Source organism: Monomorium pharaonis, chromosome 4, assembly GCF_013373865.1.
Source record: "Monomorium pharaonis isolate MP-MQ-018 chromosome 4, ASM1337386v2, whole genome shotgun sequence".
NCBI classification, from domain to species: domain Eukaryota; kingdom Metazoa; phylum Arthropoda; class Insecta; order Hymenoptera; family Formicidae; genus Monomorium; species Monomorium pharaonis.
In genome coordinates this window covers 1,723,988-1,740,251 of record NC_050470.1, presented here as the reverse complement: position 1 = coordinate 1,740,251, position 16,264 = coordinate 1,723,988, and the positions used below count along the sequence as shown (strand labels likewise).

Sequence of the window (16,264 nt, the reverse complement as noted above, 5' to 3'; positions counted from 1 at the left end):
GTTTTACTGTGTATTCAAATATTCTTATGTTGCATTAAAGTAGTATACTCCAGTTGCGAAGTATTCGTATCTTTGTTTTTACAATTTTTTTCAAGAAAAAGTTGCAGTAGAAAATATGGAGAAAAACGCTGTTGAATTAAGAGTTAAAACACTATGTGCCGCGAGTGTGCTTCCTCTTATTCGAGGAAATATTGCAGGGAGAATCGCGGCAATTAACCGAGACTCGATTCGAAACGTGAGAGCGACGTTGACGGGGGACGACGAATTCGCTTTTGGAATGATTTATCGTTCATCCGGGTACATCAGGACGTGCTACACGTGCGCAAGTCGCCGATTACACGTGTGCGTGGAAGTCCGCTACGAGTCGGTATATGCGCGGAGAGTCGTTAGACACGGGGTAGTGGTGGTGTTTGCGCGTTGGTAAGACGAGGAGCCTGCTCGTCTTGATGTCGTGACGAGGGTTGAGGGAGGGCGGACGTAATAGCGACAGTGATGACGAAGTAATGGAGCCGAGGCTCGCGGAGGAGATCGTGGAGATCTCATCGTCGGGGCATGCATGGGCTTGATTCCACCCCCGGTGCCTCAGATCACGAATGCACCAAAGTCGTTTTGCATTCCAGTCGAATCGGATCAATATACGTTCTTCGTGCACAGGGTGACCTGAAAGAAACAAAATGTTTCGGGTTTAGCGAGGTCGCATTTAGAGAGTGTTATTTTTACAATATTACAGATTGTTTAGACTAAAATAACATTTATCCTCGTGTAACGGCATTTCAGATGCTGCTTATTTGGGCTTGAAATGAATATAATTCCAGCTATACAAATGATTTGTTTATGAAGCAACTTGAAATACCAGGAGACTGAAATGTCGGAGATTGATAAGATAGTAACATTGTTGTTTTTTGTTTCAATGTTGTACATTTATGTAATTTGATAATTCAATCAATTATGTAAATGCGTAGCTTCGAAAACGTTGTATATTGTTAGTTGGATAAATACTTTATGTCACGGCAAAACTGACTCGCATTTTGTATTCAGATCAATTTGACAATTATCGCTGCTTCGTCCATAAACAATGCAAGATTATTTAATTATAAAACTAGGTGAATAATTTTACAAAAAATGTTATAAAAAGTATATTGAATGATTTATCAAGTAGACATTGAATTATATATAATATTGATTCCAAGAGATAAAATGGTAATAAGTTTTATCTAGTAAAAACTTTTCCAAGTTGATATAAAAGTTTTGTAATTTTTTTATTATTAATACTAATTTTTATTATTTTTACATTGAAAGTGGTTACAAATATCTTTACTCTTTTAATAAATTGTAATATACGAAATGATATAACAAATAACCTAAAAATATGTATAAAATATAATTTTAAATAAAAACTTGAACTTCTTAATCACGCAAAGAAATTTTTAGAAATAAAGTTTTTAATTTTTTGTATTACATTATCTATTAGTAAAAAGTTTCGTTTATTATTTATGTAGTATTTATTCAATATTTATTTTAAAACATATATAAAATTAGTGTTTTATATTGATATTTGATATTTATGAGACTCGTTAAGTAACTAAGAAACTTAAGTTCTCTCAAAAATTTATTAGAATTTATGATCTCTCTTTTTCGAAGTTAAACACTACATTAATATAAGACAAAGTCCTTTTAATATAAGACAAAGTCCCTCTTGCGCAAAGCTGCTTCATTACTTTCTCTCTCTCTCTCTCTCTCTCTCTCTCTCTCTCTCTCTCTCGTGAATTAGTAGGATGAATTTTCCTGCAGTGAAAATTTGCCGCGAAACCTTAATAAGACTAGTTTCGGAATCCTTTATTCTCTACGGAGTTTGCCCTCCCATTTTCCTTCCTTCATCATCGTCTACTTGCGTTTTTCGACGATGGGTGAATCATCCCTTGACTACCTCACCCCCGAAAACTTCGTTCCGCCTTTAGCAGTGGCGTTCCGGGTATAAGCGTTATTCCCCCAACTCGTAACTCGATAACTCGATAACTTGCCTGTTATCCGCAAGGTGCCGAGTAAATTTAAGAGGCCGCTTAAAATTCTACGCCTTCCGCCAATGAGGTCCCCTCGAGCCGATAGATAGTTCGCAGCCGATTTGGACCGTTAGTTACCCCGAAGAGATTCTTTACGTGGCGTACTAGAATTCATTTCAGTTTTTTTTTTCTCTTCCTGTCTTCTGAGACCAACAGAGATTACTAAGATAATTCGTTATTCTATTCTACTCTACATTTTTATTGATAGTAAAATGAACCCCGACATAAGAAACAATCTTTTTATCAATTTGATTAGTATTGACACATCGATGTGCCGAGCGTTACAAGAGATTAATTATAACTTTTTAATTTAAAAAATAAATGGAGGGCATCAATTTGATAGTGACTGGAGCGCGCTTGTGGCTAAGGAAAATACGAATTGTCGAAAAGCAATTCCTTCACAGATCTGACTCGGCAGTCTATAACTCCGCGAGTCGCGCTTGTCGGATTCGATGTAGCGGCAAAGCGATTCCTCGACGAGGAGCGCTAGCGGGAAAGAAAACGGCGCCACGACGCTAGTAGACGTTGTAAATCACCATCGAGGATTTACCGATTGCCGAGATGGCTCGTTCCGATCTTTGTCTCGCGACATTTATACGGGGTGTCCTTTTTATAGGCTGTTTCGTCGATTTCGATCGATTCTTTTCAACAAAGATGATCGAAACAACTTTTTGAATAATTAATGATTGAAGAAAGATGTTTTTTTAAGTAAATTTCAAGTTAACTTTGCTTTAATAAAAAAATTTAATTTGAAACTCTTATTTTGATGCTAAAATATTGTAAATATAAAGAATTTTATTTGAATTTTCAGAAAAATGGTGTTTTAACTCTATAAATAAATCAATTTCTTTGCTATTTTCTATTGACAATATATCGATAAAATATCCATTTACAGTAGAACAGCATTACTGATGTACAATTTATTGGAATTAATGCCGACGATAACAATCGAAGAGGTAATCGAATGGAAGAGCCGTGCCTGGCATTTATTATAACATTTTAAGATATCAAATTTGAAGGCTCAGCTGATGGCCTGGTTAATGCAATTTAACGTATTGACGCATATTTATATGTGCATGCGATTTCATCAAACAAGCGTTGCACAAGTAAATTGATAGTGCACGCGATATGGAATATAATTCACTTCCAGGTCGCATTTAACTTTTGTTGAATATCGTATAACGAGCGTGACGTTAAACACACATGCACGAAGGAAATAGATAATTAAAAGAAAAATATTTTTTAAAAATTATTTCTACATTGAATGTACACACGCAGGCACATATTTACAAAAAAAAAAATTAAAAATCTAGAAAGACATAAAAAGATTATATACAAAAATGTATTATAATTATGTGTAAAAGTTAAACAAGATATGTGTGTAAAAATACAAAAATTATTCTTTTCAAAAAATTCACGTAATGAAACAATTAATATTAGAGCATGTATGTGTACGATTTGAGAGGGAAATGAAGAATTATTTATTCAAATAATCTAGCAACGTATTTTATATTGTAATGTATGTAAGTTCTGGAACAGTTACGGAGTACAATTTTGCAATACATTGTTACCCATAAAACTGAGCGATAGAATGACGTTGAATTTAACAGTGCGTGAAGAGCTCGTATAGAATAACGTTTGTCTGACTTTTCTAAATACGGGTCTGCGGCGATTGGAAGCTTTACATGTCGCCTCGATATACTTAAATCGATTTAAGAGACATCGGTGGCGAATCGCGTGGTGGTTCTCCATCGTTGGTCGATAATAATGTCCGGAAAAACGCCGAAGGCGATATAATAAATCGAAAACCCACTTGCTGTAAGTGTGTTCGTCGTGTGCTACCTACGCACACATACACAGACAAACGCATCCCGTCCACTCTCAACTACGAAAACGTTTAACTGCATTCCAATAAATAACTTTTATGTGAACCGCGGCGTCGTTCTCTCGCAAAGATTTAAGAACTGTAGTAGTTTAGAAGACAAGTTCTGGGGTGATTCGCTTCGCGAGCTCCCTAATTTCTATTTCCGCCATGACGTCACGGTTTCTCTCACTCTCACCGAGCATCCCTTGAGCATCGCGGAAGTCGTTACGCGGTTGCACGAGGGTGACTTTTGTGTTCCGTGACGATGACCGCGTTTTTTCTTTTGTGCTGGTTTTGACGTATATACAGGATATCTTGTTATCACCGCATCGATGATTAATAGCTGAATTATTTCAGTAACAAAAATACATCAAACGTTCTTTAAGATAAAGAATAGCTTCTTCATAAATCTCAAATTCTAACAGAAGAGATTATAGTCATCCTGTTGATCTTACTATTTCCTTTGAGATAAAGTTTTATATATAAAAGAAAAAAGATTTTCTTAAAAATGCTTTTCCGTCAATTCGTTTACCACGTTTACAGGTTCGTGGTATTGTCGAAATGAAAACTTGGCTGTAGTGTAAATAACGCCGCGAGGACGATTGATTGAAGGGAGTGATGGTCAGTTTCGTTTTAGTTTCGCGAATAATGGTTAGATTTCGATAAACGAATCGAGTACGACCGTTTGTCACGTGAAGCCAGCTATTTGGGTGAACGTCGCGAATACTTTTTTTATGATATCATTTGATTGATTGTAACAAAGAATATATAGAACGACTAAAGTATTACACACGTGATCAAAATTCGTCACTATTATTGAAACATTAATTTTCAGGAATTTTATTAATCACAATTTTTTTACGACTAAAAGTTTTAACAGTAATTTGATTTTGAAATCAACACGATTTTTTTAACATGTTACATGTCATAACAATAATTCTTAATAATAAAATAGTTTTTTTTTACAACTTTGCAATCTTTTTTTCAAATTTCTCTTAAAATTCTCAGAAAATATCGAAATCTTGTAGATATCTGAAAGATATCTTATTCAAGATGTCTAGAAGTTGTTTAAAAAATTTCTGAAAAGACTTTATTAAAGATAAGTATAGAATTTTTAAAAAAAGATGACTATATGTATACAGGTATCTGAAAAACATTTTAAAATACATTTTTAAGATGTTTAAAGATTTATGTTGTTTTAAAATATTTGTCACATAAAATGTCTTTTAGATTATTTCTAAAATATAAAAAAGAAGGGTGGTATTTATGATTGCCAGGTATTTTGAAGGTTTAAAATTACGTACAGCATAAAAAATAACTGTAGATGATTCAATATCTCGCTTGGATTCAAAGGAAACTTTTTCTATTGTGAACTACGTTATTATTTGACTTTTAGTTTCCAAATTTGCGAGAGAATAGCAAAAAGTTGGTGTTTGTGGTCGTGAACGACGCGCGATTCTACCATCCGATTAATTATTCGTATTCGTAATTTGATATTCTGCGCGCGCGACCCAATATTCGTGCATAGCCGCGAAATAACGATCGAATGGTTTCCAAACGCTGCTGAACAATAAACCAGATTAATGTTGCTCCATTCTTGCGGCAATTAATGTACTAGTTTTGTCGCAGGCATAATGCAGAAGTGTGTTAGTAACATGCAAACAATTGTTTAAGGGGGCAATCGTATGGCTGATCGAATTTTATATCTTTGTTTCAATTATGAAACAAATTCAAATAAACATCAACGGTGGTAGTGAAAAAGTGGCTCCACAGTATCGTAGTTAATTGATCAATTCGAAGTCGAATTATCGACACAATGATTCTAGGAATTCTTTATCTTTTCAATCGAAACTTTTGTTTGGCTTCACGATTGCAAGATACAGCGAAATGGAAACTTTCGTATTGACTTTGCTTCTGATTATTGACTATTATTTTTATTACTGATTTGATATAACTGTTGATAAACCTGATAATGTCACGTATTTTTTAAATAAGATTCTTTATATACATATAAAATTTAGAGTTATCTGTAGTTTTTAGAAAAGAACAAAAGAAAGAAAAAAAAATCGCGTTTTCTTACATTTTATTAGTTTCAAGATTAGATTTTGCTTTAACTTGATTTATTAAACTTATTTATTAAACTAATTTTAGACTTTGTTTGTTTTAGGTGATCTAGTGATTTCACTCAATAGTGCATAAAAAATCGGGAAATTTTGCATTGGTGGCGAAGATTGGCGTTTTTTGGGTAAGTGAAATAAAAAGTACATAATTATAATAACATTTAAGTAAAGAAAAATAGGAGAATTGAAATCTCTTTAAAGCATTCAAGAGGGAAATACAATACATATTTTCCTCCTTTATTTTAGCCATTGACTCAAATTAATATATTATTAATTAATAGTATGGTTTATTTAATTATTAAAGCAATTAAAGGGGCCCTAGATAGATATTATTCATGAACAACTTTTTGTTTAATCTGTTATTTGCTAAATGAGATTGAGATTCGCCCTTTTTCTCTTCGACTCCCCATCGGGGAACTCCCATTATTGTTTTCCGGCTGTGGACATGGCGGAGGAAAAGCAGACGTCTATTCGTGAGAAGCGGACGAAACATCTGGCCGAGGAAATTTAATTTCTAGCTTTAGCTCTCTCTGCACTCTCGCTTAGCACTAATTCCTCGCCCTTTGTAACTCGATAAAAATCGACAGCCCCCTGTCACGCCTTCTCTTAGTCTCTGTATCAGGGAGTAAAAAAAAATGAAGGCGGAAAGGCGACGATAACGTTCGCCAGTCCCGTTTGTACGCTGATTGGAAATGTTTGTCTCCGAATCGATCTATGATCCAAGTCTGCTCACCATCCTCCTTCTACCGTCCACTGCCTTCAGCCACCGGAATTTTCCTCGTACTGCGAAAAGCTCTTTCCTACCGGGAACCCACTTCGATCGGTCGTAGGAACAGCTTGCCAATTCTCTCTTTCTCTCTCCTTTCATTTATTGGCGGTTTCTGCTGAAAACCCGAATCGAAAGTGTAAAGAGGGAAAATGAGAAAGGCAGGAGGAGAGAGAAAGAGAACAGAAAGATTACGGATCTTTGAAACTTATTTGTGTAAGGTTCTAGAGAGCCGCGGGCGCGCTATCAATTGAAACGACCGTCAATGTTCGTCTTCGTCTTGACGTTGTTTTTGAATTTCCTTACGTCTTAAGTTTTACGAACTACGAATTTTCTTCGAACCTCGATTTAGTGTGTTGCGTTCTTTTTTTAGTGCTCGAAGAGCTATTCGTAAAAGGTTTTCTCTGTCTTGTATATACGGAGGAAGATAGAATTATGTGCTACTAAATATCGATGTATAAATAGGTCAATTTGAGATAACCTAATGAATAATAAAGAATCAATAGCTATAATATAAATATTACATTTACATCTATGTATAATTGAATTAAATATTGCTTTCTTTTAAATTGAGCAATCCGTACCCCATAAAACGTTTTTAAGGATAAAAGGCAATGCAAAAAGAAAATAGCAACTTAGATTTCTGAGATCCTTTTTCAAACCAGCAAAGCTGGAAGATGCGAGACACATCGAATAGGACGAACCGTCCGGAAGAATGCATTCGCTTTCACGCGGGATAGAAAACGCTAGAATTTTCATCAAAAGCACTGTTTGCAAATAACGAATGAAGATAAGATGTGAAACGGAGAGGAAGAGAGAGAAACAGAATGGATGGGAGGAGACGAAGGAGAAGACAGTTTGAAAGAACGATGCAAAAAAAATTAATTTTTCCGCTTGTGACATCCTTTGAGATAGCTTAGCGAGAATTTCGCGACGCAGTCACCTCCGGCAAGGCCTTTTTTGCATTCTTCCCTCTCTCCTTCCCTCTTCCCTGCACTCCCCTTTACGCTGCTGTTTTTCCTTAATGATTCGAAGGGGTCATCCCTTTTCGCCCTCGGGCCGACTAATGTCTTTGTCATGTTGACTGTCGACAAATCGCCCTTTGAAGCGAGCTCTCCTCCTATTCTTTCTACATCACCCCTCGTATCCTCCCCGAGTATCTTCCACCCTCATTTCCCCTATGCGCGCATACACGTCATTTCTTTTTAGAGTGCCCGAAACTAGGCTTTTTCATATAAACCAGGAAGGGAAACGGAAGAAATATAGGCCGAAGGTGAAAAAGGGAACGGAGAGCTGGTATCACGCGCATCCACTGCGAAAAGTCTCCACCCTTATTTCCAGAAGGCAGCAAGCAGGAAATCAGCAGCAGGCGAATGGCTAGAATCTGATTCTACCGAGCCTTCCTTCTTTTTTTTCCTCTTTCCTTTCCGGGGCGGAGTGTTTAAAGCCCGTGAAATGGGCCGTCTCCCTCTCCTTCCTATTTCCCTTGCTCTGGTTCGCCGATTTTCTTGCTCTCTCCCTTTCGCTTTCGCTCACCCTGCAGGCTGAACTTGGATGCAGGGGTTGCTCCCCGCTAATGGCCGGTAGTTTCTCCCGAAGCTCGAAGGTTTTTTTGGGTACCAAACTTGCGGTTGCCGAAAATTTTAATTGCACCGTCGGCTACCTCGCCCTTTATCTCGTGCACGCATTACTCGATGTTTAAATTCTACTGGATGTTTTACCACAAGTTTCACTTCTCTTCGAAATTCTTGACTGCAAGAGGAAAATTACGGAAACTTTTCTTTTCTCTCTCCTTTCTTTTATCCTCTCTTTCTCTTATCCTCTCTTTCTCTTTCTCTCTTTCTTTCTCTCTCTCTCTCTCTCTCTCTCTCTCTCTCTCTCTCTCTCTCTCTCTCATTAGAGCATCAAAACATAAAACTATAGATATTCTTAAAATTTTTAATTTCACTCTTAAAATATTGCCTATATTTAAAACAGTTTGAAAATTCTCTTAATTCTCAATATTTAAAAAATAAGTAATATTTTTTATTTTTAACTTTTTCTGCTTAAATTTTTTTTTACATTTATTTAATTGAAATGAGATTATTAAAATGACTTTAGGAAAATAAACCGTTTAAATTAGTCTAACACATACACATAAGGTAAAATTAAACATCATTGATCAAGATTGAGATCTGTTATTAAATGTGTTGTGAGAAATACAAGTTTCTGTCCATTAGAGCACAGTAGCCTTCCAATTACAGACGTTCTTTACAATTACACTTGGCCAGATCCGAATCGCAGGTTCATCGATCTTAGAATTTTGTATCGTCACGGATATTGTTCTGAAGTAACGTCTGCCTCCTCAATCCATCTCCGCGGCGGCTATGATCGATTGTGTTTAGCTGGACCAAGGCAAGAGACGCAGATAATACCGCGCGCCGTTCTTAAATTGCGATTTATATTTCGAACTTTTAGAAAACAACAATTCGTACTTCGGATCTTAGTATCCTTCTCATGTTCCTTTTTCCGTTTGTCAACCATTACTTATAATTTTGAAGTTGCAATGTGAAAACCTATTTCTTTTCATTCAGATTTGTTATTTGGATAAATATATATATGTTACTGTTATTACGTTTTATTATTTTATTTTATTATAATTTCTGTTATAATGTAATATATATATATATACACAAAAAGAGATAAGAGAATATTTTCTTCTTTCTCACACATATACAAGACAAATATTATTTATATAAAAAAATATATTTTATTTATTTTTATGAATATCAAATGTGTATTTCTTAAATTATGAAAACTTGCATAAGTATTTGTAACTATAAAATTAACTTGCGCAATATACTAATTTAGTTTTTTTATTTACTTAAATTCCGTATGTAGATTAACGGGAAAAATAGTCATTTAACAAGAGTTTATTGGAGATCTAAATTTTAACAAAATTCATTTTATAAATTAATTTCGATCTGACAAGTCAAAAAATAATCATCGTTTGTTTGAATTCCTTTTTGCGCGTTTGTGTAGGATAGAATGGAGAAAACATGAAATCCCGATAACGTTGTCCAATTAGTTAAAAGTTGATCGTATTTATTTCCACAGTACTTTTATCAGAGGTATCTTTGTTTTTATTTCACCAAAGCAATATTATCCAAACCATGTTTTGCATTTTAGACAACTCAACTGCATGGAAATTTATTTACAATTTTTTAAGTAAATTTTTTAAATTTAAATGTTAAAACTTTTTTTTAGTAATTTATTATATCCAATAATATTAGAGAAAAGTCACCGATATTGGCACATTACTTTGTTTTTAAACTATATTTTTTTAAACAAAAGTAAAAAATAAAATTTTGAAAATAATAAATATAAACTAGAAAGTTTTCTATCAGATGGTATGGTAGTTTTTATAACAGCTTATAATTTTATATGTTGTAATGTTTTTCGCAACATAATCCGTAAAAAGAACGTCTGAAAAATTGAGCTTTGAAACTGGCAATGCAGACATGACCTTATAGTGAAATTCGTCCGGTGTCTCACTTTTTAACAATAACTATTGCTCTAAGACCAATTTTTTTCAATTTTATTACAGAGATTGTATAGATTGTACAAATCTACCAATAGTATAATATTAGTTTAGTACTGGTGCTTGACATGTTTTTTTTTACTAATTTCAATACAGACATAGTAAATCTACTGGCGGTATACTGGACTAGCGCTACTCAATACTAGTACTATTCAATACCGATCCACGTATTGGACTAGTGTCATAACATTGAAAAATTGATATTTCGAGAGTTTAATACTAGTTTTGTGTTTTTACTTGGAAACCGTCAAACTATCGATGTCGTGACTTACGTTGTAAATTTGAGTACTTTTTAATTGCAAGCAATAATATACCAAAGTGGCATTACGTTTAGAAACAAAAAGATTCATATATTCTGTTTTTTTACAACTAGTCGGTATGCAGATTGTAAGGAACGTTTGATCGGCTGTAGAAACTCTTTCGAAAGGGAAAAATTGCGGCAGATATTCCAGTCATGCATATACTATGCGCATCGATCGGATTGTGAATAGAAACGTTGTAGCTAAATCGCCAGTCGAGCAAAAATAGCGATCGGGTATGAAATACTTTCGCCATTACTATCGCGCGACATAGACATTGCTAGGTATAGCAGAGATCGCACGAAATATCGGAATACCGGCACGAAACGAGATGTGGAATAAATATTCCACTCGGAGAGTTACAGCTACCGGGTTTGTAATCCCTAACGAACCGAAAATATCCATATTTCCGGCCGATCGGCAAAGCGTCGAAACGTCGCTTCCTCCATTAACGAATCGACCCGATCGAATATCGCAAAAGTCGAATACCGGAGACCGACGATTGAAGCGTGAACAACGTCGTCGAAGCCGGAACAACGATGTAATCGACTAGAAGGTAGAATCTCCGTTATCGGAAGCTCCATTATTCGAATGTTCAACTATTTCAATATTCCGTGTTCTGTTATCCACATAGAATAGCTACATGTAGACTATCTTCTTTTCTGTTAAAATAGGAATATTTCACGCAATATTTATTTTCCGGAGCTGAAGACACGTATTCAAGTTTGAAAGTATTTGTGATATTATAATATGAGAACTGAGATTTTAGACATAAAAATGGTTCCATTATTTAAAAAATGATACCGATATTTAGAACGTCATAATGAAGGTACCAATCAAAATTAGCCAAAATTATCTTTCAAAATTAAACAATTTTTGTTTAAAACATTTTTTGCCAAAATATTTAATTTGACAAATAAAATGTTCAATATAATACTTTCACTAGCGGATTCTGACGTCAATAATGGGGTGATTTAATAAAATTTTTCGCTAAACATCATGTGTCGGACATCGAACAGTTTGAACACACTGAATCTTATGCATAAGAATTTGATCTACAGGCGCCCGCGTTAATCGGCCTGCATCATTTTATTTAAATTTTTTAAACGAATTTAGTAAGACTAATTTTTTAATTTGAAAGGAGGGTTTTAACCCCAACTCTTCCCCTAGAATCCGCGAGTGAATACTTTAACTGCTTCATTCTATATATTTTTTGTAACCATTTATTCAACTTATTTTTTTTACAAGAGAATGTTTTAATTTTAGTAAAACGTTTGCAAATTTATAAGTCATAAATTTAGGCACGACTTTGTAGAGAATTTAAAAATTTATGTAACGTAGGTACTTTAAAATTATTAAGTGAAACATGACATTATAGAAGTAATTTATGTCATAAATTCTACATTTAAAAAAACTTTCTAAAATAACACACACAAATATATATATATATATATATATATATATATATATATATATATAATTATACACACACAAAATCTTTGAGATGTCAACTTGATGAAACATATTTTTTAAATCTGTTTTGAACTTTTCATATTTAATTAAAAATAATTCTTAAAAAATTGTAAAATTTTTATGAAATTGTTTAAATTATTTATTTTGCTTTCTTGTAAAAATATTAATCGAAAATATTTGGTGATCTAAAATTAACATTTCAGTCTCATGTCATGATAAAAGATTCAAGAAGTATAAATTTTATGCATTTTGGTGATAATTGTGAATCTGTCAGAACGTACAAAATAAAGAGAAAGGTAAATCTGATGATTTCTTTTTTCGGATTATAAGTCACGTCAGCAATGCGAAAAACACGAAAAGGTAACTAAACTGTAATCCCTCGGCAGAGATGTACTTCTCGCGGACTGAGAACACGGAAAATTGTGTGCCACAGAGATAGATATGTATATCCACGGTGTCGTGGTCACACACGGGATTACTCGTCGTTTGACTCGCCGAGAGATGCAAATCCACGGAGAACGCACATATGTCGAGTTGTATTCGACGGTATTTAACCGTCCAGCGCGAATACAGCTTCATCACTTTGCAATAGTAATTCGAATGCTCTAGTTATATCACTGTCGAAATCTCACACCTGTGTCGTCTGTTAGTTTTTTATTAGAAGTTTGTTGGTTTTTTATTAAATTTTGTTTTGAATAGAGTAAGAGTTTAAATTTTTATTTTAATTAAATATAAAAGATGAACCGAAGAGAGAGAGAGAGAGAGAGAGAGAGAGAGAGAGAGAGAGAGAAAGGAAAAGAGAAAATTTATATATAATACATGTAGTTAGTATAAAAAATGAATGTAGATGTTCATGCAAAGAAGATACTTTTTAAAACGTTATTTTGGAAAAATACACATTAATCACACATTAATACACAGTAATATTTTTAACACAATAGATACATATATATTATATTTGTTTGTTATTAAAATTGCTAATTAATGTTTACTTTCTAAAAATAAGGTTTAAAAAACCATCTTCTAGACGAACACTTTTTACACTTATTGTATCCTATCTAAAAAAAGGCATGTAAAGTCGATTGCTCGCATTTCTCGAAGTTCATTGTTGTCGCTTTTCCGCGATGCCAATTGGTTCTCTCGCTGCGCTTACTTCGTGTTGCAAGAGTAGCTGATGTGAAGAATGAGTGAGTGAGTGAGTAAGTGAGAGTGAGTGAGAGTGAGTGAGAGTGAGTGAGAGTGAGTTAGGAGTGAGTGAGGAGTGAGTGAGAAGTGAGTGAAGAGTGAGTGAGTAGTGAGCAAGTGAGTGAGTGAGTGAGTGAGTGAGTGAGTAAAGACTGAGTAAAGAGTGAGTGAGTGAGTGAGTGAAGAGTGAGCCAGGAGTAAGCCAGGAGTGAGCCGGGAGTGAGCCGGGAGTGAGTCAGGAGTGAGTCGGGAGTGAGCCGGGAGTGAGCCGGGAGTGAGCCGGGAGTGAGCCGGGAGTGAGCCGGGAGTGAGCCGGGAGTGAGCCAGGAGTGAGCAAGGAGTGAGCCAGGAGTGAGCAAGTGAGCGACTGGCTGTCTGGCTGGCTGGCTGGTTGGCAGTAAGTGAGTGAGTGAGTGAGTGAAGAGTGAACCAGGAGTGAGCCAGGAGTTAGCCAGGAGTGAGCCAGGAGTAAGCCAGGAGTAAGCCAGGAGTGAGCCGGGAGTGAGCCGGGAGTGAGCCGGGAGTGAGCCGGGAGTGAGCCGGGAGTGAGCCGGGAGTGAGCCGGGAGTGAGCTGGGAGTGAGCCGGGAGTGAGCCAGGAGTGAGCAAGGAGTGAGCCAGAAATGAGCAAGTGAGCGACTGGCTGCCTGGCTGGCTGGCTGGTTGGCAGTAAGTGAGTGAGTGAGTAAGTAAAGACTGAGTAAAGAGTGAGTGAGTGAGTGAAGAGTGAACCAGGAGTGAGCCAGGAGTAAGCCAGGAGTAAGCCAGGAGTGAGCCGAGAGTGAGCCGGGAGTGAGCCGGGAGTGAGCCGGGAGTGAGCCGGGAGTGAGCCGGGAGTGAGCGAGAAATGAGCAAGTGAGCGACTGGCTGCCTGGCTGGCTGGCTGGTTGGCAGTAAGTGAGTGAGTGAGTAAGTAAAGACTGAGTAAAGAGTGAGTGAGTGAGTGAAGAGTGAACCAGGAGTGAGCCAGGAGTAAGCCAGGAGTAAGCCAGGAGTGAGCCGGGAGTGAGCCGGGAGTGAGCCGGGAGTGAGCCGGGAGTGAGCCGGGAGTGAGCCGGGAGTGAGCCGGGAATGAGCCGGGAGTGAGCCGGGAGTGAGCCGGGAGTGAGCTGGGAGTGAGCCGGGAGTGAGCCGGGAGTGAGCCAGGAGTGAGCAAGGAGTGAGCCAGGAGTGAGCAAGTGAGCGACTGGCTGTCTGGCTGGCTGGCTGGTTGGCAGTAAGTGAGTGAGTGAGTGAGTGAAGAGTGAACCAGGAGTGAGCCAGGAGTTAGCCAGGAGTGAGCCAGGAGTAAGCCAGGAGTAAGCCAGGAGTGAGCCGGGAGTGAGCCGGGAGTGAGCCGGGAGTGAGCCGGGAGTGAGCCGGGAGTGAGCCGGGAGTGAGCCGGGAGTGAGCTGGGAGTGAGCCGGGAGTGAGCCAGGAGTGAGCAAGGAGTGAGCCAGAAATGAGCAAGTGAGCGACTGGCTGCCTGGCTGGCTGGCTGGTTGGCAGTAAGTGAGTGAGTGAGTAAGTAAAGACTGAGTAAAGAGTGAGTGAGTGAGTGAAGAGTGAACCAGGAGTGAGCCAGGAGTAAGCCAGGAGTAAGCCAGGAGTGAGCCGAGAGTGAGCCGGGAGTGAGCCGGGAGTGAGCCGGGAGTGAGCCGGGAGTGAGCCGGGAGTGAGCCAGAAATGAGCAAGTGAGCGACTGGCTGCCTGGCTGGCTGGCTGGTTGGCAGTAAGTGAGTGAGTGAGTAAGTAAAGACTGAGTAAAGAGTGAGTGAGTGAGTGAAGAGTGAACCAGGAGTGAGCCAGGAGTAAGCCAGGAGTAAGCCAGGAGTGAGCCGGGAGTGAGCCGGGAGTGAGCCGGGAGTGAGCCGGGAGTGAGCCGGGAGTGAGCCGGGAGTGAGCCGGGAATGAGCCGGGAGTGAGCCGGGAGTGAGCCGGGAGTGAGCTGGGAGTGAGCCGGGAGTGAGCCGGGAGTGAGCCAGGAGTGAGCAAGGAGTGAGCCAGAAATGAGCAAGTGAGCGACTGGCTGCCTGGCTGGCTGGCTGGTTGGCAGTAAGTGAGTGAGTGAGTGAGTAAAGACTGAGTAAAGAGTGAGTGAGTGAGTGAAGAGTGAACCAGGAGTGAGCCAGGAGTAAGCCAGGAGTAAGCCGGGAGTGAGCCGGGAGTGAGCCGGGAGTGAGCCGGGAGTGAGCCGGGAGTGAGCCGGGAGTGAGCCGGGAGTGAGCGAGTGAGTGAGCGAGGAGTGAGCGAGCGAAGAGTGAGCGAGGAGTGAGCCAGGAGTGAGCCAGTGAGTGAGCGAGGAGTGAGCGAGGAATGAGCCAGTGAGTGAGTGAGTGTGTGAGTGAGTGAGCGAAAAAGGGAGGAAGGGAGGGAGCAAACGAGCGAGCGTAACTAGATAAATATGTAGCTAGGTAGCTAGGTAGCTAGATAGTAGTAAGTATGCAAGTAGGTATGTATGTCGGTATGTATGTATGTAGGTAGGTATGTAGGTATGTATGTATGTATAATTAAACTTTACATTTTTTTATTCAAAATTGCAGAAGATTAATGTAAACGAAAGATAGAGAAAATCAAATTGTAATTATTATTATTTTTAAAGTAAAAAGTCAAATAGCGCGCGCGCTTGTAATGTTCTAGTATATTAAAATGAAGAAAAAAGAGAGATGATAAAAAGTTGATATCGTGATGTTTGGAAAATGGAAAATGGAAAGGGGTCTTTAAAAGGTCGTGCTGTGCACTCGTCAGGCTTTCGAATTTAGAAATACCACTTAAAGGTCATCGATATTCCATGGCGCTGCCATGGCTAAAACGACCTGAAAAATTCACGACCAGATACGCGAATTGCCAATGTGTCTCGCTACGCAGATACTAAGTGCCTCATGAAAGATAAATATTTATAATCGTGTTGAAATAAGGGCTTCTTGGCCGTGCTTACA

At 37.9% G+C, this 16,264-nt stretch overlaps 1 protein-coding gene across 2 annotated transcripts in view; it reads left to right on the top strand.

Moving 5' to 3' along the window:
- LOC105840419 (connectin) overlaps positions 1–16,264 on the top strand; it is a 135,714-nt gene that overhangs the window by 28,413 nt on the left and 91,037 nt on the right. For both annotated transcript variants that reach the window (XM_036286478.1, XM_036286477.1), the window contains one exon: positions 6,092–6,169. The gene's annotated coding sequence lies outside the window, so the exon portion shown is untranslated. The remainder of the gene's footprint in view (positions 1–6,091; positions 6,170–16,264) is intronic.